Raw genomic sequence first — 25,030 nt, 5'->3', positions numbered from 1 at the left:
TCCCCTGCTGACACTTTCTCTTTCTCTCTTAAAAAAAAAAATAGGGGCACCTGGGTGGCTCAGTCCGTTGAGCGACCGACTTCGGCTCAGGTCATGATCTCATCATGGTTTGTGAGTTCGAGCCCCGCGTCGGGCTCTGTGCTGACAGCTCGGAGCCTGGAGCCTGCTTCTGATTCTGTCTCCCTCTCTCTCTGCCCCTCCCCCACTCATGCTCTGTCTCTGTCTCAGAAATAAATAAACATAAAAAAAATAGACTTAAAAAATAAAATAAAAATACAAATGTGATATGTTGCCTCTGGTCTTACACCCTTCCATGGTTCCTTACCACTTTTAGGGCAAAAGCTACACTTCTTACAAGACCTGACCTGACGCAGCCAGCTCTGAACTCTGCCTCTTTTGCTCATTGTTAAGTCTCTAGAACCGGGCTCAGGGCCTGGACCCTGGAGCTTCATAACTGTTCCCTATTCTGCACTCACCCACCCTGTGCCAGGAGTCTGCTTTGGGGATGGGCATCGAGGGCGTAGAGGGGGCATACAACCCTGGGACTTGCCTCAGTCTAGTGTACAGATCGTGCCTAAGGGGCCAGGACGCACAGAAGAGTCTCAGGGGACAGTCTCCCCAGCACAACACTTCTGTAACAGGTAAACATCAGACAGAGCACAAGCATTCAAAGTGTCAAAGCAAAAACTGCCCTGGGCCAAGTTGAACAGGCAAGTTAGCCTTCCTTCCAGGGTACTGCAAAGGGGAGAGAGCCCAGAGCCCAGATGAAGGGACACTAGGACAGAGGACGGTGGGGCCTCTGCGTTTACTCACTGGCTTTGTCCAAAGGAAAGTAAGGTCTCCCCTGTGTTACGATCCGAGGTAGTTGTACCGCTTGGAGTGAGCTGTCCACAGAGGCTCCTAAACTCTGCTGTCTTTTCCGATGATTGAATCTTAAAGGGAAGTTCTCAGGTCCCGAGAAAGACTTTCCTGGACTGCGAAGCTGGCAAAAGGTTTTTAAGAAGACACACATCTCAAAGGAGCAGAGACGGAATTGATAATTGCAGGTTTTTCTTTTTTTTAATTTTTTTTTTTCAACGTTTTATTTTTGGGACAGAGAGAGACAGAGCATGAACGGGCGAGGGGCAGAGAGAGAGGGAGACACAGAATCGGAAACAGGCTCCAGGCTCTGAGCCATCAGCCCAGAGCCTGATGCGGGGCTCGAACTCACGGACCGCGAGATCGTGACCTGGCTGAAGTCGGACGCTTCACCGACTGCGCCACCCAGGCGCCCCGTTAATTGCAGGTTTTTCAAAGAAAATGACTTAAGAAAAGGGAGGTCAGAGACCCAGAGTCGGGAAGTCTGCCTCAAGTTCATCTAAACTCAGGGGAATGTAAAGGGCTTCTGGGTCAAAAGTTTCTGGAAATTGGCCTAAGGGAGTAGAGAAATGGAGAAGAACCCCTTCAGGAAAATGTGCTAAACCTCAGAACAGTGGTCGTCTGTGGCCTTTGAGACACAGTCTAATTTGCTGCCTCCACCCAGCTCCTTGTTCCAGAAGCTCTTTCCTGGGCATGTGCAGCCAGGAATATGGGGGTTCCCCCCGTCCCCAGAAACCAGTGGCTGAGCCTGGGAGGGCAGGCTGCCGGCATTTTTTTTTTTTTTTGGTCTCTATCCCCTCAGGTTCATGACGCAGAAACTATTCCAGGCAGGTGCAGCTGGGTGGACCGGGTCCTTCTTGTCCCGCCCAGCCCCCACTGGCAGAGTGGCAGCTCCAGGCTTGGATGCCCGAGGATGCTGAGGCCACCTTGCGTCATCCCAGCTCGCTCGTAGTGTGAAGGCCGCATACCAGAAAGGGCAAGACAGGAAGCGCAGGGGCTGCCCCGATGCCCCTACCTCCGGCCACACGCACACACTGCCCACTCATACAGCAGGGTTGTCCCTCGGGGAAAAACATGTCCTCGTCCCCACCTCTGGTGCTCTGGGGCAGGGGATCTTCCCAGGAGGAAAGCAGGTCAGAAGGAAAAGGGCCCTGCGGGTCCGTCTGAAGGACCGGCTTTATCTGGAACACACAGTTGGAGCTCTCCATGTCCAAGGATGTTGTTGAAAATGATGGAGGTCTTGGGATCCCTGCAGGAGCTGAGAGCGGTCCCTGGCTGACGACCATCAGGAAAACAGGGACCTCGGTCCTGCGACCACAAAAAGCTGAATTCTGCCAGTGATCCGTGAACTTGGAAGAGGGTTATGGGCTCCAAAGGAGAACACGGTCCGCCCAACAGCATGATTGCAGAGATGCTTGTGAAGCCACGCCCACAACCCTTATCCATGGAAACCATGAGAAAAGAAGCGTGTGTCATTTTAAGTCCCTACGTTTCTGGGATTTGTTATAGAGCATAGGAAACTACTACCCACCCAGAATGAACACCGCGGGTACTCCGCCACGTGCTATTCCACGTTCTGTCTTATGTCCATTTATAGATCAAGGATCTGCAAAGCGGAGAGGCAACTCGCCAAAAGCCACACGGCTCAGGAGGGCCACCAAGATGGGCGAGTGAGTGTTCTTTCTCCTCCGGTGTCGGGATTTCCTGGTGGACGGGGCTGCCTCAGGGCTGAGTGCTTTCTGCCCCTTCTTGTAGAAACGTCACATTATGGCTGCTCCCGTTTTGTAGTTGGAGGAAATATGACCCCAGAGGCTTGGGGACTTGTTTAAGGCGACGTAGGTAGGTCTGATATCATCACCCACTGGTGTTTTCCCTGCCACGGTTCTTTGGTTGGGGTTTGCGAGGCAAGACCTGATGGAGCAGTAAAAAAAAAAAAAAAAAAAAAAGCAGTCTTGGGAATCTAAAACAACCTGCCGCTCTTGAAGCAATGAGCATCGCCACCGTGGATGACGAGGGCCTAAACCCAGTCTGGGATAGGAGGGCGAGAGATTTCTACATCCGGAACATTAAAGAAAAAATCCTCCCTTGTCTCTTACACAGATTCTACCAGTGCCTCCTTTGTTACCACTTAAAAAAGAAGCTGAAGAAGGAAAACCAAAGCTTACCCTAACACACATTCTTATTTTATGAGCTGGTGGTTTGTCCTGCTCATAGCCTAGAAACCACTAGGCGTTCTGCTGTTCCTGCCAGCGCATGTGGCAAAACGAATTTAAAAAGACGTAAGAGATCTCGCGTCTAACTGAATGGACGCACCTGCAGGATGATGCTGATCACGCCCCAGAGACAGGAAGCATGAGGCCCCTGCGTAAGTCCCTTCTCTGATTCCCGCCTTTCCCCGGGGAGAGGAAGGGTCCAGCTCCCTAAGAAGACAGACCTGCTGAGAACACACCCCCTGGCCTGTCATCGGCAGGAAGCGGCCTTGGTTAGAAAATGAGGCCAATATGAATGACTGCAGACAGGTGGACGCGTTCTCCTGAGATGCGGGCTACTCAGAACACGTTATTTAGCTGAACCGTAAGTAGTAAATATTTAGTACAACAGTGACCCTTGTCCGTATTCATTTTGCTTCTACTCTCCATTCTTCCGTCAGAATTTGGGGTCTCCGTCCTCAGCGTGGCCCCCCTCCCCCTGCAGGGCTCACCGATGAGGTACATGGAACCACCACGGGCTGCATGCTCGAGTCTAAAGTCAGGCGTCGCCCTCCGTACCTTCTCCTTCCTCACCGGCCCGCGCTCACCCCTTCCCTAAGTCCTGCCGATGCTTCCTTCCATCGCCACGCGCCCCACTCAGGACCGCTTCTCAGTGTTCGTGGCCCCACTCCCATTCGAGCGCCCACCATCGTGGGATCGCTGCAAGTTCCCCCTCTCTCTCCGCCTTTCCCCGCCTACCGCCTGCTCTCCCAAAGCAAAGTCAAGGCTTGGCAGGCTACCCTGCAGTGCCGCCTGACAGCTGGGGTGCCTTTTCTGTAACGCAGGTGCCTGCCTTAAGCATGATTTCCCGGCAGCCACTCACTCCAGTGCTGTCCGTCTCCAATGGCCACGTTGCCGGCCACGAGACCAGGTGGAGGCACCAACCCTCCCCTCCCTGTTTTAGGTGTCTTGGTTGATTTCCGGACCTGACCACTTTGGGCCGCCTGCTTTTTTGTCTCTCTCCCTTTGTTCTAAGTTCCCACCCTTAGGTTTTCAATTCATCAACAAGGAGGGAGCCCTTGAAACCCTAAGCGCTCACCCTTGGTCCCAGTAGAAGCAGAACCCCTTGGCCCCCAGCTCGGGCTTTCTCTCTGCCTGCGACGTCGCTCGGTGGCCCCTGGTGTACCCTGTGCGCTCCAGGACCTGTGAGTAGTAAACTTCTTCTCTTTTCCCCCCAAAGTTTTGGATGATTATTGCAGAGAGCTGCTTGCAATCATAATATGAACCACAAGGGCCAGTCCAGCCACAACACTGGTTATGGATAAGCTGAGACCGGCACGTGATACGCCTTCCTCCTTAAGATCCTAAAATGCTCTTACAGTTTAGCTGGACTAAATATCCTGGCATTGTGGGTCCTTGCTCAGCGCTGTGGCTCCTGCCCCCTTCCCTCCCCTTCCTCTCCGTGATACAGCCTCACTGAACACACCCAAACCATCCCGACCTCAGGGCCTTTGCCCAGAAGGCAGGGCCTCCGTGTGGGTCTCCTCTGCCATTCCGATTCTAGCTTGGCTTCACCTTTTCTGAGAAGCCTCCTTGACCACCCTAAGGTCATTCCCTGTCCCCTGGGGTTATTCGCTGCCAGCACTGACCATCATACGGATTCTTTCAGCTTTATTGAGGTGTAAATGACAAAATCATAAGCTATTTAGGGGCACCTGGGTGACTCAATCAGTTGAACGTCTGACCTCAGCTCGGGGCATGATCTCAGGGTTCCTAAGTTCGAGCCCCACATTGGGCTCGCTGCTGTCGGCCCAGAGCCCTCTTCAGATCCTCTGTCCCCCTCTCTCTTTGCCCCTCCCCTGCTTGCTCTCAAAAATAAATAAAACACTGCAAAAAAAGGTTAGAAGCTATTTAAAGTGTACAACATGATGATCTGATGTGCAGATACAATGTGAAAAACTTTCCCCCATCATTTAATGATCACTTCCATCGCCTCACATATTTATGTATTTTGAGGGGTGAAAACTTCTAACTGCAACTTTGTATTCTCTTACCGATCTCCCTATTTGCCCCAACCCCTAGCCCCTGGCAACCCTTTTCTGGCCCATGTTTCTACGAGTTTGATTTTTTTTTTTTTTTTTTTTTTTTTAGATTCTACATACAAGTGATACCATGCTGTACTTATCTTTCCTGTTTGACTTATTTCACTTTGCATAACGCCCCCCAGTTCTATTCGTGTTTTGCAAATGATGGACCTCCTTTTTGAAGGCTGAACAGTGTTCCTTGATATGTATATACACCACAGTTTCTTTATCCGTTCCTCCACTGATGGACACTTAGGTTGCTTCCGTATCTTGGCTGTTGTAAACAATGCTGCAATGAACATGGGCGTCGGATCTCTCTTTCAGAGAGTGATTTTGTTTCCTTTGGATATATACCCAGCAGTGGGGGTTGCTGGGTCGGATGATCGTTCTCGTTTCAATTTCTTGGGGGAACGTCCACACTGTTTTCCGTGTGGCTGCACGGATTTTCATTCCCACCAACAGTGCAGGGGGATTTCCTTTTCTCCACGCCCTCATCAGCACTTGTTAGCGTTTGTCTTCTTGGAAATAGCCGGCCTGACAGGTGTGGGGTGATACCTCACTGTGGCTTGATTTGCATTTCCCTGAGGCTCAGTGATGCGGAGCACGTTTTCAGGCGCCTGTTGACCATCTGTATGTCTTCTTTGGAAAAATGTCATTCAAGGCCTTCGCCCACTTATAAATATAGATTTTTTTTTAAAAATGTCCACTCTCTCCTCCAACGAGAATATAAATTTCATGAAAACTAAGGTCTTCTCCATCTTTATGATCTCTATCCAAGGCATTTGGGACAGGACACAGCATGGAGAAGACCCACAATGGGTCCCCCAGGACGTGTTGAGGGGAAACTAAGCCCCTTGCTCGCTTTCTCCTCAAAAGTGGTGGCTCTGAAAGGAAACTCATCGCTAAGATTTGTGGAATGAATGGGAGTCCCTGCAATGAGACTTTTCTCCACGAGAGGGCAGAGTTCACCGCGTTTAAAAAATGTGTCCTTCAAAGAGAGGGCCCGCCCTACAGCTGGAAACCCTTTCCCCGTGGCTTTGGTCTAAAAGCGCTAATAGTCCATAAGGGGCTCCCAGTATCCGCAGAGCCTACTGTTTAATATAATTTGGTGTCTTTCCTGCCATAGTTTGAAATTAAAACGATTCAAAACGAAAGGCAAAACGAAAACTCACGCTTTCTCCTAAATGATTTTTCTTCTCACTGAATGCTATCACAGCAATAAAAGGTTCAAACCAAATAAACACATTATCATGCCTACATTTTGCATTAATTGCAAACGAGTCACTCCAGACCCCGATTAAATAAATGCTAAACAAATACTTAGAGACTGTCAGTTTGAAGGGCATTGCGTTCCTGGCTTCTCTGGGGGCATCTCCCAGTGCTCCAGCCGGCTGATGGCCTCCTGCCTATTGCTAGGTGAGGCCATGGGGCCTTACCTTCCCTACCCTGCTGGCAGAATCAGGCCGGGTGCTCTTCCCAGGCCTAATCCTAGTCCTCGGGAAGGAGACACTTAACCAACTGCTTCACCTTTTCTGCAGAGGTGCCCAGACTCCCTGGAAGGTGAGTCACCAGCCTGATATAGACACCTTCTTGGCCTCCATGAATATCCATCGGGAGCCCGTAGCTTCCCCCCACTCATCAAGCAATTAGGCCCAATGAAGAATGTCCTTTTCCCCAGCTAAGTGGTTCTTAACGTGATAGTACATTAGCCTCATCTGGAAGCTTTTAAAAATCCTAATACCCGCTCGTCCCCAGTTCAGTCTGAGTCTCTGGTGGCGAGCCTATGGATGTATGTTTTTAAATATCACGTGACAGGGAGACTTCCAAACCTTCCGTGGATCCCTTTGAGCAGGCTAACATTCATGCCATGATTCCCACATTTGCCACAGCAAAAATACCAGCGTCTCCCAGGCATATGTCTTCAGGGGTAGTATTTGCTTTTTCTTTGAAAGTCATACCATCAGCCGAGAGATGACAAAGACCTGTGTCCTCTGCACCACGTAAGGACAGAAGACACAATTCGGGGCCCCATGCCAGAGAGCAGAGTTCCTTGTGGCCTTTTGGGTGGCATTTCACTGGTGAAGCAGAAAATTTGAGAGAAAAATGGAAAGCAGAGGCACTTTGCAGACTCGTTCATGGGATTTCAAACCCTAGCCTCTATCATGATGCTTTCAAAGGTCTATAAAAGCTACAGTGATCACTCATCACCAGGGCTTTCTGTTCACAAAAGGGCAACATATAACATCTGTCTGAAGGGCTAAAAGCAGATGTTTAAAATGGTTCAAAATGGCCCATGGCTTTCAAGTTCTCTTCATGGTAGAATAGGTGATTGCTGAGACATTCCTCAGGGCTTTCTCTTTCTCTCTGATGTCAGCGAATACCAATCAGCCTAATTGTTCCATTGAACATCCTGTAATTCTTTGTTGGTAGCCACCTAGGATACGCGTCCTTAATAAACTGGGCAGATGAATCCAGCTGGGAAATAGGCAACTCAAGCTGGCCCAGCCTTGGATTACCACCAAAAGACTTCACTTACACCAGCCGAAAGCTCCTTCCCTCCTTGGGAACTCACTAGTCATTGTTGAGAAGGATGGATAGGAAGCCACTCTGGTAAAGAAGGGGTGGGGTGACACGTAGCCTCTGATTAAGTCTCAGATGACAGATTCAGACAGAGCATCTTGACCTTAGCACTCTGAGCAACTTGACATGCTGGGCTAGATCCTGGGCTAGATCCTTCTTTCTGTGTGGGAATGTCCTACATTACAGAGGATGTCAGCAGGAGCACTGGCCTTGACCCGCAAGACAGCATGCCCCAGTCGTGGCGACCAAAAATGTCTCCAGATATCGCTAGATGGCCCGGGAGCAGGGTGGGGCGTCACCCCAGCCTGAGAACCACCGGGCTCAGGTGAAGTTAATTCTAACCGGGATAAAAAGCTTGTCCTAGAAAGCAGTGTTTTGTCCCCGTGGACACATCTGGAAGGAAAGAGCACGTGGGGTCTGTGCGCGGGGTCGTTTGTTGAGCAAAGATGTGAAGGGCAACCGCTGGGGAGTTTATTTGGGGAAGTATCTTGGGGTCTGGTACGGCTGGACAGGGGTGAGGCTCTGGCTGAGGAAATCCCTGGGGTCCAAACGTGGGGAAGGAGAAATGCAAAGCTGATGATGGCTCCGGGTTTCATCTAACCCTCAAAGCTGGCCAGAGAGCAGTTTTTATTGTCCCATTTTCCAGAAGAGCAAACCAAGGTATGTAGTGGCCGCAACCAAGTCCATGCGGGCAGCCCTGGGATTCCCTTACGTCTCTTCTGTCCGGGAATAAAGTCCCCTCCAGGTGCAGCATTTGTGGGTCACCCAGATGCCCGGTCAGTTTACGAAAAAGCGAGCAGATGCCATGAGAGCTAAGGGCTTTAGGGTGGGACAAAACAGCAAACACCTCTAGTGGTGTTTGCTCACACATAACCTGAGGGAAAGAAATCATGTGGGATGGCGCCGACGAGGGATGGCTCTGTCCCAGAGCACTCTTTGGTGTCCCCCCCAATCTGCAGAACAGACACTTGCGGAGTGGGAGAGCTGGGGAGAGAGAAGGAGGACCTCTCTTTACAAAGCTTATTTTGCAAATGTCTCCATAGGATGCACACGTTGCTAACTGTCTAATGAGGCACAGATTGAAAATGGCTAAAGACTCTTGTAGTGAAACCAGGGTGATGGCACCCGGAGGCACTGTGAGGAAATTCCTCTAATTGCAACTCTTAGCTATTACCAACACGGTCCCCATACTTCAGGGATAACTGCCAGAGAGCTGTTCTCACGTTTCCTATACGATCTCGGGGAGAACCCAGAGATCTGGCACAATTCCCCGCTTCAGGACCAAGGAGAAGCCAGCCTGCTTGTCTTTGGAATTTTCATGTCACTCTTGAATATTCGTGCAGAAACCCTTTAAAGGGTAAATAATATGTGATAGGCATTGGGCTAAAATGGTGTCTATGTCAGTTTTGTTAATATTAATGTAATGATGGCTGTTACCATTGAGTGCTTACCACATGTCAGATGCTGTCATAACGAGTTAACAGGCGTTGACAATTACACTGAATGTTTGGGGGGTATATTTGGTGTCAGGCACTGTGTTAAATACCATGCACATAAAATATATTACTTGATCTAATCCTGATAATGTTTCTATGATATGAGTATTATTGTCAGACCCTCTGTACTGATGAGATACGGGTTTGGAGACTAAATAAATGACTTGCCCAAAGTCACAACATTGAAGACAAAGGGTAAAAATTCAAAGTTAGGCCCTTTCGGCTCCAAATTCTGTGTTGCTCACCCTGGGAAGCTGCTTGAGGGTCACTAAAGTGTTTTCAAGTAGTATCGGACGTACAAAACGGTACACAAGTCACGAGTGAGTGGTTCAATAAATTTTACAGTTGTTTTGTGGTTTTTGTGTTTTGTTTTGTTTTTACAATTTGTACAGCCATAGACCAAACCCAGATCTTGAAACACAATAGACACTCTTGCCCCTTTTTGTAACTATGCCCTCCCAGGGCAGTCACTGTTCTGAAGTCTGCCACCATGAATTAGCTTTGCTTGACATGATACTTCACATAAATGGAAGTGGACTTTATTTCTCCTTTGTGTCTGGCTTCCTTAATTCAGCACTGTGTTTGTGAATTTCATCTTCATTTTGTATTTTTTTGGAAAAAGCAGTCATTGTCACTCTATTCTACCGCATGATTATATGACAATTTTACTTAGCCATTTAATTTCTTATTTTATTTTTTTTCTTTTGTGAATATAAGTTATTGTCAAATTGGTTTCCATACAACAGCCAGCGCTCATCCCAACAGGTGCCCTCCTCCATGCCCGTCACCCATTACCCCTCTCCCCCACCCCCCCACCCACCCTCAGTTTGTTCTCTGTATTTAAGTCTCTTGTGGTTTGCCTCCCTCCTTCTCTGTTTGTAGCTACTTTTCCCCCTTCCCTTCCCCCACGGTCTTCTGTTAAGTTTCTCAAGATCCACATATGAGTGAAAACATATGATATTTGTCCTTCTCTGACTTACTTCACTCAGCATAATACCTTGCGGTTCCAGCCACGTTAGCCATTTAATTTTAGATTGATGTTGAGATTTTTCCCACTTTTGAACATCAAAAATATTGGTGAATAATAAGAATGTAATATTTTGAATATTAAGACTGTACACCCTTTATGTATTTTGGCTCACATATGTGTACATGTCTGTAGGTACATGCGAGGGGTGGAGTGGCTGGGGAAAGTAGGCGTGTGTTCAGGTTTGGGAGATACTGTCAATGGTTTTCCAAGGTGGTTGTACTAATTTCACTCTTTCTACTGGTATTTATAGAGCCCAGTTACTCCATTGCTTCACCAATGCTTGATATTGTCATTAGTTTCCAATTGTAGACATTAGGTGACTGGGAAATGAAATCTCATCACGGTTTGAATTTTCATTTCTCAGATGGCCAATGGTGTTCAGCATCTTTCCACGTACGTACAGGTGACTTTTATGTTCTCACTTGTGTTTTGTGCCTCTAGTACTTGTGTTGACATTTTTTTTTTTCTCATTGACTTCATGGAGCATTCTATTTGCTGCATACGCTTTTGGTAGGATAGTTTATACCCATCCCAAGGTTTGTCTTTTCATCCTCTTAGTGTCTTTTGATTAAGGATATTTTGTTAAACTTCTCTTTAATGGCTTTCTTTCCTTGTGTCCTATGTGAGAACTCTATCCTAGCCCAGCATCGTGAACATAATTTATGGTCTCTTTCCAACAGCGTGGCTGTTTCTGGTCTCACAGAGAACTTTTTAATTTTCTTAAATAGATTTATACCGGTCATAAGGAGGAAATCAGAGTTCATTTTTGTGTGTGTGTATCCATCGACAGCACATTTAATGAAAAATCCATCCTTTCCCCATTGTCTGGGGAGTGTTATCTTTTTCATGAATTAAGGAATCATACGTATGTAACTTAGTTTCTGTCCCTGTTCTGCTCTGTGGTTTACACGTATACCAATTCCACAATGTTATAGGTATTGTAGCTCTATAATAAGCCTTATTATTGGGGCGCCTGGGTGGTTCAGTCGGTCAAGCGTCTGACTTTGGCTCATGTCGTGATCTCACGGTTTGTGAGTTCGAGCCCCGCGTGGAGCTCTGTGCTGAGAGCCCAGGGCCTGGAGCCTGCTTTGGATTCTGTGTCCCCCTCGCTCTCTGCCCCTCCCCCACTCGTGCTCTGTCTCTCTCTCAAAAATAAATAAACATTAAAAAAAAAATAAGTCTTATTATCTGCCAGTGCCATCCAGTCCTGTCCTTGTCTAAGTTAGCCTTGGCTTTTGTTGGCACTCTGTAACGCCATATATATTTCAATCAGTTTCTCAATTCCTGTTTTAAAAACCTTTGGTATTTGATTAGAATAACCATAAATCTATGGTTCAGTTTGGATAAAATTGAACTACTTACGATAGTGATTCTTTCAATCTTTTGGGATGCATCTCCCCTCTCATCGAGGGTTTATTTAATTTTTCTCATTGTGTTTTGTAGTATTGTGAATATAGGTCTTGGATGTCTTTCATTAGATTTACTCTTAGATGTGTGACATTCTCATGCGATTTTAAATGGCATTTAAAAATACATGATGGAACATAGAAATGGCAAACGCGTTTTGTATTTTGTCTGCATCCAACGATGTTCTAACTTCATTTATTAATCCTAAAAGATGACTGGTCAACTTTGTTATGTTTTCTACTTTTGCAATGATAGCATCTGTAAATACTAATACTTGGTTTCTTTCATTTCAATCCATATGTCTTCTTCTTAAATATTGGGTTTTATTGTACTGGCTACAGTAGTGTCTATAGGGATATACCTATTAAGGAAGTTTGCTTCTATTCTTTGCTAAGAGTTTTTCTTCTACATCATGAAGTGATATTGACATTAATAAGATGACATCTTTCCATCTACTGTGATAATCATACGATGGATCTCCATTATTCCGTTAATATTGTAGGTTATATTGGTCAAGTTGCAATTATGAAGCCACTTTTACATTTTTATTTTTTATCTAAAAGATTTTAATGTTTATTTATTTTTGAGAGAGAGACAGGGCACGAGCGGGGGCGGGGGGGTGGGGGGACAGAGAGAGAGACACAGAATCCGAAGCAGGCTCCAGGTTCTGAGCTGTCAGCACAGAGCCTATGCAGGGCTTGAATGCACGAACCGTGAGATCGTGACCTGAGCCGAAGTCTGATGCTTAACCGACTGAGCCACCCAGGTGTCCCCACTTTTACACTTATAAAATAAGCTCAACTTAATTGAAAAGTATTTTATGTGCATTTTATTTTATATCCATTACCTATCCATTATATATTAATATTTTAAGATTTTTGCATTTACGTCTGTGAGGGAGATTAGTCAATAGTTTTCAATTTTATTAATTCCTTCTTAAGTTTCCATATCAAAATTATGTTGTGGCTTCATCAAGCCGGAGAATTTTCATTACTTTCCTATTTTCTGAGGAGGAAGAAAGAAGCATGTCACTCGTGTCGTTTCTTCTTTCAAATGCGTGGAAAGATTTACAGTCTGGCCATCTGTTCCTGAAGATACTTACATGTACATATTTGTTGTTTTTAACATATGTGATTACTCAGACACTATTTCACCTTGTTTCAGTTTTTGAGAAGATGTATTTTTAGGAATTCTTTCATTTTATCTGCACTTTCAAATACAGATGTTAATTATTTATTATGTATTTTTAATGGCTATAGGACTTAGAATGCTGTCTTGTCTTATCATTCTCAATATCTCCTTGTATTCTATCTCTTAAGTCACTCTTTCTAGGGGCATTGGGATTCTATTGGACTTTTCACAGAACCAACCCTGTGCTTTGTTGGCTTTTATCTATGGGAAGTTTGTTTTCTGTCTCATGAATTGTATTCTTGCGTTGATCATTTCCTTTTGCCCATTCTCTTTGTGTTTAATCTGCCATTCTTCTTCTAAATTCTGCAAACATGTATTTGGATTATTGATTTTGAATAGTTCTTTAAATTGTATAGACACCGTTAACTGTAAATTCAATTATTTTAACAGATAAAGGGCTATTCAGTAACCTGGTTTTTTGTTTTTCGATTGACCTTTTGTAGTTTATGCCTTTTAAGGACTTTGTCTATTTCACCTAGATTTTTGAACATATGATATAACTTTGTGCATATTTCTTATTACCCTGGCAATGTCTAGAGAATCTATAGAGCTGTGCCCTCTTTCATTCCTGATATTGGCAACTTGTGTCTTCTCTCCTCCATCGTGATTCGGTCTGGCTAGTGGTTTATCATTTTTATTGATCTTTTCCAGGAACCATTTTTTCCCATTGATTTTCTATTTTCTTCTTTTTACAATTTCATTGATTTCTGCTCTTTTTCCTTTCTTTTGCTTGATGTGGTTTCAATTGCTTTTTTTTTCATTTCTTAATGTGGAAGCTCGGATCACTGATCTGAGAACTTTGTTCCTTTCTAATATCAACGTTTAATGCTACACATGTCTCTTTAAACCCTGCACAGCTGTATCCACGTTTTACTATGTCACATTTTCATTTCCACTCGATTTAAACTGTTTTTTATTATTTGCAAGTGTGTTGTTCAATTTCCAAATCTTTGAGGGTTTTACTCCCAAATACCTGTCAGTTTCTTGTTTAAGTCCATGTGGCCAGAAAACATACAATTTATCCCTCACAATCTTACCCTGACAATTCCCTGTCCCCCCTCCAGAATATGGTCTATCTTGCAGAATGATTCTTGTGCACTAGGAAGAAAAAAACTGGGTTTGTTGCTAGATGTTCTATGAATCTCAAATAGATCAAGCTGGTTGACAATGTGTTCAGTTCTTTTATGTGCTTATTGAATTTCTCAGTTTTGTTCTTCTGATTAATTGAGAGACGAGTATTGAAATCTCTAAGGATAATTGTGGATTTGTCTATTTTTTTAAAAATTTTACGGCTATTGGTTTTGCTTCATGTATTTTGAAGCCGTGTCAGTAGATGGATATAAAATTAGGTGTATTATGTCTTCTTGGAAAACAACTCTTTTATCATCTTGTAGTGTCCCTCTTTATTCTTAGCACAATTCCTTGTTCTCAAGTTTTATACGTATAATATTAATGCCTCTGCAACATCCTGCTTTAATGAGCGTTGGCGATGTAAATTTTTTTCCATGTTCTCCTGGTGACCTATGTGTATATTTATATTTAGTGTTTGCTGTTGTGTGTGTTTGTGTTGTTTTTAAAAAATAGATTATTATATAGTTTGGTCCTTCTTTTTGCTATCCAAACTGACAATATCTGCCTTTAACCTGTTGTTTTGGAGAGTTTACATTTGGTATAATTATTTATATCTTGGGGCTTAAATACATCATCTTGTTAGTTGTTTTCCATTTGCTTCATCTGTTGTTTGTTCTTTTTTATCTTTTCTGCCTGTTTTTGGATTAATTGGATGTATCTGTGATTTTATTTTATCTCTACTATCAGCACATTCTATATCTGTTTTTCACTTTTGCGTGGTTACCTTAGGATTTCAATCTGTATCTGTAATTCGCCACAGCCTACCTTTAAACAAGGATATACCACTTCATGTAAGGTGTTATGACCTCGTAGCCGTGCAACAATATCAGTTCAATCTATTGCATTGTTGTATTTTTGTCATGCATTTTACTTTACATATGCTCTAAAGCCATAGTACATTGCTACTATTTTTGCTTTAGACAATTCTCTTTCAGAAGCTCTTTTTTAAAAAGAAGAAATGCATCAGGCAGAGAAAGACAAATATCATATGACTTAATTCATATGAAGAACTTAAGATACAAAACAGATGAACATAAGGGAAGGGAAACAAACATAATATAAAAACAGGGAGGGGGACAAAACAGAAGAGACTCTTAAATATGGAGAACAAAGAGAGGGTTCCTCGAGGGTTGTGGGAGGGGGGATGGCTCAATGGGGAAGGGGCATTAAGGAATCTACTCCTGAAATCATTATTGCACTATATGCTAACTAATTTGGATGTAAGTTAAACAATAAGTAAATTTTAAAAATTAAAAAAATAACAATAAAAAAAGAAAGTTCTCTTCTATTGCTGGTATGCCAAGTGTATCTTTATTATAACGTAAATGGATGCTGTATTTTATACAGCTTTTACTGTATAAAAAAAAAAAGGCTTTTTCTACATCTCTGGAAATGATTATATAATTTTCCCTTGTCATTTTTTCTAATAAAATATATTCTGGTTTAAATTTTTTTTTTATTATGTTTCTTTATTTTTGAGAGGCAGAGAGAGACAGAGCATGAGTGGGGCAGGGGCAGAGAGCGAGGGAGACACAGAATCCAAAGCAGGCTCCGGGCTCTGAGCTGTCGGCACAGAGCCCGATGTGGGGCTCGAACCCACGAACCATGAGATCATGGACCTGAGCGGAAGTCGGACCCTCAACTGACTGAGCCACCCAGGCGCCCCTAAAATACATTCTGTTAACTGACTTTTTAACATTAAAAAAACTCTGAATTCTGAAAAAAAAATCAACTTTGTTATAATCTAAGAAAAAAAGGAGAAATGCATTTATGTATTTATATCTGTCTTTTTGCCAGATCCTTTAAATTTCTTTGTGCAAATCCAAATTTTGTATCCTGTTATTTTGCTTGACAGAAACAACTGGTATTAGGGCAGAGAAGTCTAGCCAAACAAAAGGAACCAGATGTTTCAATTGCTTAACATAGTACTCTTCCCCATGTAACAATTCTGGACGAGGGTTTATATTGGCAAGGTCCTCCTGTATCGGCATCCGGCACCTGGGATAATGGCCTCTCTCCCATCTTCAGTGTTTGACTGTGAGGAAGGCGTGGAAATAACTCTCCTGCTTCTGCAAATACTCCAACAGCTAGAACTCAGACTCATGGCGATATCTAACGACAGGGGGGGGGCTGAGAAATGAAATAGAGCTTTATGTCCAGAAAGAGAAGGAAATGGCTTGGATGAGAGCTAAGAATCATCTTAAAGAGAGATGGTCTAGGCACGTGTTACAGGTTACCTCACATTCCCCTCCAGCAACCCCGCAAGAAATGTTATCGTGCAGATGGAGATACGTTTTCAGGATTCAGAGAAGCCAAACGGCTACTTGTCTTATGGACAAATCTGTCCTTGGAACTGGGGGCTAAGAATCATTTCAGAGACCAGGGAGCCCTGGAGGAAGAGGATGAAGAACAGAATAAAGCTGGAAAGTACACTGCTTGGACGGGGCTGAAATTCTTTCTCCTGGGTGGGGGAGGGAGGATTAAGAGGAATGTGATTGTGTGCTTTAGGAAAACTCACAAGACTCCGTTTTGAGAAAAACAAAAAAAACTAGACGTGGAAAGCATCTAGAGAGTAGAAAAGTGGAGACATTTCTAGATAGGCCATCACTTAGGAAGCTCTTAAAGGAATTGTAAAAGTTTTAGGAAAAAGAAGCAAATTTTAATGATGAAATGGACCATCTTCAATTTTTTGAACAGCTCTCATGTGCATGACTGTTCTGATTTGATCTTACTGGAAAATTCCCCAGGAGGAATTTCTCCTAATGCACGTTACTCTGTTTGCTGGAAGATTGATGCGCAGCATGGAGCCCCCTAGAGGCTGCTGAGCTCTCCCCACCTCCTGTCTTGGGGTTGGGCCTGCACCTGCTTCAGCTGCTTTTAGGGCACTGCCTCTGGAACTACATCCTCTCCCCACGAAAATGGTGCTATGGTCTCAATGTTTGTATCCATTTCCACCAAATCCATGTACCGAAAGCCTAAAGCTTATAATTAGGAGGTGAGACCTTTGCGGGGTGATGAGGTCAGGAGAATGGAGCCCTTGCAAATGGGATTAGTGCCCTGATAAAATGTGAGGAAGAAGTCCATCAACCCAATCAAAGGAGGGATGTAGAGACTCAGAGCACAGGGAAGGGAGGCTTTAACCAACGTTCTTGCAAGAGCGAGTGGGTGTCTGACCGACAGGCTTACCCAGGGAAGTTACAGCAGACAATTTATCTCCTAGCATTCAAGTCCTGGTTTCATTCAATGCCTGGTTTCTCATTGGCTGAGTAATACAGAGGCAAGTCCCTCCCCTCGTTCCTCGTTGGCTAAGTACTAGAGATTACAGCCTTAGCCAGACATCGCCTTTGCCCATGTAAGGCAAAAAGTAGTCTGACTGGAATGAATGTACATTCCCTGAGATGATGCAGAGACTTTCAGTCCCTCCTCCCTTTGTTCTTTGGCACCTGCTCATTGCAAAGCCTGCAAAAATAAGCCTGTGAAACGGAGAGGGGAAGAAGAACCAGGAAGTGAAGTGTCTAAGGGTTTAGGTCCATTGTGTGTGTGGTGGAAGGGAGGTTCATATGTATTTCCAATCCATTGTATACCTACTGTTAATTGGGCAGCACAGCTTTTATTTGGGATTTCTGAAAATGAATCATCTTCCTTATTTCTCACATAAAAGAGACCCTAGGGGGCTCTCCCACCCCTTCTACCACTGCAAGAGGTCTGCAGCCTGGAAGAGGCCTCTCATCCGACTATGTTGCCCCCTGATCTCAGACTTCCAGCGTCCAGAATCATGAGAAATAGGTTTCTGTTGTTCATAAGCCTTCCAGTGTGTGCTATTTGTTACAGCAGCTGGGATGAGCTTAGACAAACGGATAAAGCCCCAACAAGTCAGCAGCAGCCTTGGAGACAGGCTGCAGCAGCTTCCAGTTATATCTGCATGTCCTTGAAGCCTTATCCTTTTTGTTTCGATATTTATACCACTATAGCTCTTCCTATTTCCATCATAATTATTACAAAAGCATTTCCTAGGGCATATGGAAGGTCGCCTTTGCTGTTTTATCATCACTAAGACCATGTACCTAGCTCATGTCAATATTTATATCCCCTTTGCATAATTTTGACCTCCAAACTTGCCTGCATTAAACTATATGACTCATTTTCAAAACCTCTACATAACCTTACTACCATATTATTAATCCTTAGCCATGTGCACAAGTAGCAGAGTTGAGATTTGAGTCCAGATGTTTATAACTTTAAGGTCTTTTAAAAAAATTATATGATCCTATGTCTTTAAATTTTTCCATTATGTAAAGTGTTTTACTTTTTCCTTGGAGTCAATAAAACCTGAGTTTGGGCATTGGCTTAACCATAAGCACCAATCACCATTCCTTTTGCAGATAACAGAATCCCCTCCAGATGATTGGGAAGAAATTTAATAGGTATAAGGAAGAATACGTCTGAATCATGAGGTTGGCTGGAGAAGTAGGCTTCAGTCTAGGCATTCTGGAATGAATTCCAAAGCCTCACTACAGAAGTGGACTGCCCAGGGTCCACTTTCCCACGGTCAGAAGGTTGCCTTTCCCAAGGTCAGAAAACCTGGTGAATCGAGAAGCCCCACCTCATCTTCAAGATCCGAAATTGTGCCACATTGGTCATAATCCTTGCAGACAAAATGGGTGCCTTGATATCCCGCCTCTTTCCCCAGGAGCCAATTCCTAATCAAGCCTCACATAGGTGTCAAAGCCTCTGATTGGTGGATTCTAAATCTCAGCCTGATTGCCAGCTACAAGGGCACCTGGGAAATGTAGTTTTAGCCTTCCATGAACTAAGGAAACCAAGGAGAAAAACTGCTTGGGGCCAGCAAGTACTGTAGCACTGTAGCAAGGAATGATTAAATAGAGAAAGCATACTTTGCAATATCAGCACCCAAATGTATTGGTTAGATGAGATTCAAAGTGTGCTAATTAAAATTTTTTTTTTTTTTTTAAGGAGCACAGTTCATTATCTGAACCTACCCCTTCTCCCTTCCAGAATGGAAACAAGAATAAGGAAGGATGGAATTGGTCCAACACAAATTGCCTTGGATCCTTGGTCCTAACTCAGCTGTTTTATTAATTGGCTATTTCAGAAGGATGGGGTGACCAAGTGGCCAGTGGCTGTCTTTATACTGACCTGTGTTTTGATTTACCATCACCACTTACTAGTTTGAGACATGGCAGTTTTATTAGACTTTTGGGGCCCCAGTCTCCTTTATATTTAAAACATGGATCACAATTCCAATCTCCAAGGTTTGGTGAAAACCGAATGAGACAATAATTATGGAGTGTTTGGCACAATGCTTGACATACTCATATGTTCGCAGGTGCCCATTCCCCACACTCCTCCCTTTCCCTGTAACTAAAGTGCAGAATGTTCTCCCAAAATGTGGCTGGGAATCAGGCAGTCAGGATGTTATAGATTTGGAATGAACAGCACAGAAATTACCCCCTTTCACAGCCAGGGGAGGTAGAGGGTAACGTTAGCACAGGTGCCCGGCTATGACCAGAATGGCAGGCACAATGTATGGATGTGATGCCATCAGAGATCAGATGATATCCATAGAAAGAAGCAAAGAAAATCCTGCACAAGTACCCTGTTACCTATTTAGTGATTGTTTTGATGGGAAATACTTGGGTTCCGAGACATCTCTTTCCAAACAGAAAGAACTGGGGGTAGGGAGCTGCTGGCAGGTGGCGGGGCCCATGAACTAAAGCTATAATCCAGGGGCTAGACTCCAGGGGCTAAACAGGAGAAGAAATGTGGAATGAGTTCTAGAGAGATATGTTTGTCAGACATACTATCCAGATGGATACTTTTGCACAAGAAACAAATGTAAAGGCTGTAACTGGAGTCGGGGAAGGGAAATCCAACATTAGGAGTTCACTTAGAACAGGAGCACAAGCCTAGACCTGGGCCAACAGTCAAGGGGACAGGAGACCAAATCCCAGAAAAAACTGGTGAAAGGTCTCCTCGTGTAAGTTCAGTGGATCCAAGCGCTGGGGGCCATGAGCTGGGTATTGGGTTTGAAACAAGAAGCCTCTGTTAATTCAGTATAAATAAAAGGCAGGGGGGTGGCTGCTTTTAGGAATGTGTAAAGTGTTTCTCAATTGGCTTAAAGTTACATCTGGATTAAAAAGATCTAGCTTACACTCCGGATCCCTCTGTTTTTAAGCAACCATTCAACTTGTAAAGCATTCCATGTGAATCCTAATTACTGGGTTGGGGAAACCCAGTGTCATAATGGCTATGAAAAGATGGGCCCATCATTATCTTTTGGCTCTCAATCTGCACCGTCCAACAGAGTAGCAACATGGACTATGCAGTGCCTGAAGTACGATTGTTCTGGTTGAGCTGTTCTGTAAATGGATTTCCAAAACACGGTCCAAAAAAAAAAAAATGTAGAATATCTCATTAATAGTTTTTATTTGATTACATGTTGAAAACGATAATATTGGGGCACCTGGGTGGCTCAGTCGCTTAAGCATCCAACTTCAGCTCGGGTCATGATCTCATGGTTTGTGAGTTTGAGCCCCACATCTGGCTCTGTGCTGACAGCTCAGAGTCTGGAGCCTGCTTCGGATTCTGTGTTTCCCTCTCTCTGCCCCTCCCCCCGCCTCAAATAAGTAATCATTGAAAAAAAGTAAAAAGAAAATGGTATTACTTGGGGCATATCAGGTTAAGTGATATATATTATCGAAATTAATTTTACTTGTTTATTCCTACCTATTCAATGAAACTACTACAAAATTTTAAATTACTCATGTGACTCTCATTGTATTCCCTTTGGACATGCTGCTTTGAACCATCATTCTCGATCTTCAGGCGGTATCACGGATTGGGCTAGCCGTATGGGCACGTGACTACACTGCATCACTGAGAAATGAGCCTTGGTGTAATCGAACCCACCAGGTAGGGTACAGTGACAACGGCAGTGTGGGATCTACTCCCTGTGCAGTTCGACTTTGACAACATAGTGTCTAAACTTCTAGAGGCTGTAAGACAGATCCTAAGAATGAAACCAAGGAAGCAGATCCACAAGCTAGATCCAGATAAATCCTCAAAGCAGATCACCTCTGCAGCCAGAGCTGTGCCTTGGGCCTTTCAGTTCCATGAGCCAAAACACCTTCTTGGTCAAACTATATTAATTTTTTTTTTCATTTCTGGCATAAAGAATGCCAGCTCTTCCCAAGCACTTTTCAACTATAGAGGGCTGTCTACATACACACTGCCTGCTCTGGTCACGTCTGCTCGGGACAATGAAGCCCGAGAATGGTGACTGGCTCCAAGCCACGGTGTAAAAACGAACAGAGTCTGACGTAGCACAGCAGGCTCCTGACTGCCAGAGGTATGCTAGCTGTGCACCACACCCGGTGTAGGCGTGGAAATAACAAGTGACACAAAACAGCACAACGTCTGGTTGTCCGAGCCCTGCTGTCCCCCCTGCCCTCTGCACCCTGTTCAGTGTAGGGCTGGCCAATACCCAGTCCCGAGCCAATCCTGCTGCGGGTTCAGAGTGCATTCGAACCTTTCAGACTGCCATCTTGAAATAGTCCTATTGTCCCAAACCTAAGACTGGTTGTCTGTTGAGTAAGGCCTGGACACCTGCTTAACCACTGTGCACAGCCTTCTCTCAGGTCTTACACTGTGGCCTATAGGTTGCATTTCCCTTGCCCTGGTCACTGGCATCACCAATGACGGGCACGCACAATTGCCAACTTTGCAGTGATTCTAGGAGAGGTGAGTGGGGACCATCAGGAGACGGATGTGATCCTGAGACCCGTTGTGTGGAATCATGAGGAGGGGAATGACGGCTTCCCAGCTAACCAGAAGATGGTAGGAGAAGAAATAACCCAGCTGTTCAGGGAGCAGGTTTCTTCTGACGTGCTCACACCTACCAGTTTAGTCACTGGGCTAGCTTCAACACCAAGGTCACTATTCCCTCCTTGGACTCTGGCGGCCTTTTCTAAATTATGCCCTAGAACAATGTAGTGGTTCTTTCTTTCTTTCTTTCTTTCTTTCTTTCTTTCTTTCTTCCTTTTTCCTTTATTTTTTTCTTTCTTTATTTCTCTTTCTTTCTTTCTTTCGAGAGACAGAAGGAGTGGAGTAGGGGCAGAGAGAGAGGGAGACAGAGAATCCCAACCAGGTTCCATGCTGCCAGCGCAGAACTGGACACAGAACTCGATCTCACGAAACTGTGAGATCATGACCTGAGCAGAAACCAAGAGTCTGATGTTCAAGTATTGAGCCACACAGGCTCCCTATGGTTGATTTCCTTTTCTCTCTTCTTCTTTTCTCTTCTCTGTTTAATATTTATTTATTTTTAGACAGAGTGAGACAGAGCATGAGCAGGGGAGGGGCAGAGCGAGAGGGAGACATAGAATCCAGAGCAGGCTTCAGGCTCTGAACTTTCAGCACAGAGCCCAACATGGGGCTGGAACTCACAGACTGCGAGATCAGGACCTGAGCTGAAGTTGGATCCTTAGCCAACTGAGCCACCCAGGAGCCCCGCCATGGTTGATTTTCTTCACATTTTTCTGTACCCCTGAATTTTCTCATCTCCCTGAATGAGGATCCCTTGAAGGAGCCCAGAGGAGTCCAGCTCTTCCTTACTTTTGTATGAGCCACTTAACGCTTCAGGCAGAGGGGAGCATGATGGTGCCCGTGAGAAGCACAGGGGAAAGAGGATCACCGAGTGCATAGATGCTGTTGGTACATTTCTCCAAAACTAGTCGCGCTACAAGATACTGGCCAGTCTGAGCCCACCCTTTCTAAACGGTAATTAAGGATCAGGCACAATGACCGTCTTGGAGCCCGCTGAATGCGACGCGGGGGCTGCAAATGCTGGAGAACACCTGCTTCCAACGTCAGCCTCCCGGTTTCTTCTCACCTAGCATCTGGCAAGCGGCGTGATCAAGGCCACGCGCGAGGTGGGGAGAGGGGTGGCCTGTGGGTTACCTTTCCCGGAGCTCTGGTGCCTCCCTGCAGCGGCCACCTTCTCACTGGGCATGCGCACACCATCGCAGGTGTCCTTTTCCCAGATTCTCGTACAGGAGTCCCTTGGTAGATAGAGGAGTTTCTCATTTCCTTGTTATGTATACATCATCGCGGGTTTTCGATGCTGAATAATGAAAATTTAAAAGGAAAAAGAGAGAAAAGTAAACAATGGATTCTCAAGTCTTTTTTATGTAACGTGAGAGCTTTTTGAGGCAAAACCAAAAGCTGCTTGTCACGGATCCCGCGGCTTGGGCAGGTGATATGCATTCCAACCTCCACCTTGTGTGCAGCTGGGTCTTACCTGGGTCAGAAACCTGAGTATTTACCAACTTTCTTCATCTTTGCTTGTTTCTAGAGTTCCGGATGTGACTTAGGGCATTTCAATTAAATGCATCCACCTGGACTCCTAACAGAGCTAAGGGGGAAAGTGTCTACTTGGCGGATGCTCGTCACGACCTGCTTCTGGATCCCATGGTCGGAAGTGGCTTCCCCAACTGACAGGCAACAGGCAACGTTCTTCTTTCAAAGCCTTCCGTCCTTGGAGGCTCAGTATCACCTTCACCTGCAGTGAGGCCTGGAGCACGGTCCTGGAGGCCAGGCTAGTCCTCTGCTTCTCCCCAACGACCCTATGACCTGCTTAATACACTCTAATCAGCCTCCTGAAAGTAGATAGACAGGCTTCTGTTCTCTGCCAATGAGCCCTGAGAACATACCTTTCCATTTATACGCTTAAACATAGAGACGCTGGCTTCAACACAGAACACAGGAGTCCAACTGGGGGAAGATTGACATTATCAGTACCACCGCTTTGGTCTAGACATTATATTCTTATAAATGCCACCAGAACTTGTGTGTGTGTGTGTGTGTGTGTGTGTGTGTGTGTGTGTGTGTGTATGCAGCCATACTATACTGCTGACTCTTACTGAAGCTGGTATGAAAGAAAAAAAAGCCCCTGAAACTTCTAAAGCACTTGCTTTGTCCCCATATCCCTCTCCTAAGTGACTCTTGGTGGCTGCGGATCCCTAGGAATGAGCTACCTCTCAGGTGCTTTAAGGAGAGCTAGGCAGGCAGGGGGGAAAAGGCTTTCTGCATTATTTATCAAATCAAAGAGAAAGTGCAATGTTTTCTTTTTTGAGAGAGAGAGAGCAGGGGAGGGGAGGTGGGGCAGAGAATGATAGCGTCATGTTTTGTCTTCAGAGAGAGCAGGGGGGAGGATGAGTATAAAAAAGTCACGCCTGTGATGGGAGCCCCTGGGTGCAGCTGTGGGTCGTGATGATGAGTGACCACACGGTTCCCAGGATCCGAAACCTGCTCCTGAGACACCCTGTCAGCCAGGCTATGCTGTAAACAATCCTCTGTCCCCAACTGCTGAGAAAGAAAGCAGCTTTGAAGATCAGATGCCCCGCGGAGAACCCCATGGGCGGTCTGTGGGCAGGAAACCCCAGGACTAATGCTTGGCTCATTTCCTTAAACACTAGTGAGCTTCAGAGACAAAAAAAGTTTCGATTCAATCTGGTTGTGTTTGGTTGCTGTTTTAACTTTTAATATGTCCTGAGATGTCCACTCAACACCCCCAGACAGACACGGGGCTGCCTCGGGGGACAGTGCACGGCACCAGACTTGCACACACCCTCGTCTGTTAATTGTGGATCCATGCAACTCTCTCCCCCACCAATGGGCATCTTCCGTGGGTGTTGGATGTGGCAGGTGCTGGGAGCATGGGTTTTAAACCCAGACCGAAGCAGATTGAAATCTGTCCTTAACCACTTTTTACTTTATCCAGGGGTTTTATATTCTCTTTGTCACAGTTGCTTCACCAGTGAAATGGGCACAATGATGCCTCACAACCCAGGCAGCCAGGGGGAGGAGAAGCGTGCACGGCGCTTTGCAGAGTCCGGTTTGGGGAAAGCAGCGTAGACCATCAGCCAACACGCTCTGTTTTTCCTTTCAGGACAGAGTCCTGGAGTGGCCAGGGAGAACTACAACGTGACACATGCTAATGACATTGGAGCACACACGGGGAGGGACCTCCAAGAACTCAGTTCC

General features: G+C 45.1%; 1 long non-coding RNA gene across 1 annotated transcript; it reads left to right on the top strand.

Moving 5' to 3' along the window:
- The first annotated feature begins 227 nt into the window (after positions 1–227).
- LOC121043029 (uncharacterized) lies at positions 228–2,781 on the top strand. Its single transcript, XR_005796655.1, has 2 exons — positions 228–1,046; positions 1,286–2,781. It is a non-coding gene; the product is annotated as an uncharacterized LOC121043029 (long non-coding RNA).
- The last annotated feature ends 22,249 nt before the right edge of the window (positions 2,782–25,030 follow it).

The sequence above is a fragment of the Herpailurus yagouaroundi genome, unplaced genomic scaffold, assembly GCF_014898765.1.
Source record: "Herpailurus yagouaroundi ecotype Mexico unplaced genomic scaffold, PumYag 186, whole genome shotgun sequence".
Lineage (NCBI taxonomy): Eukaryota > Metazoa > Chordata > Mammalia > Carnivora > Felidae > Herpailurus > Herpailurus yagouaroundi.
The sequence above is the reverse complement of the archived record's forward strand: the minus strand, read 5'-3'. Positions and strand labels throughout refer to the sequence as shown.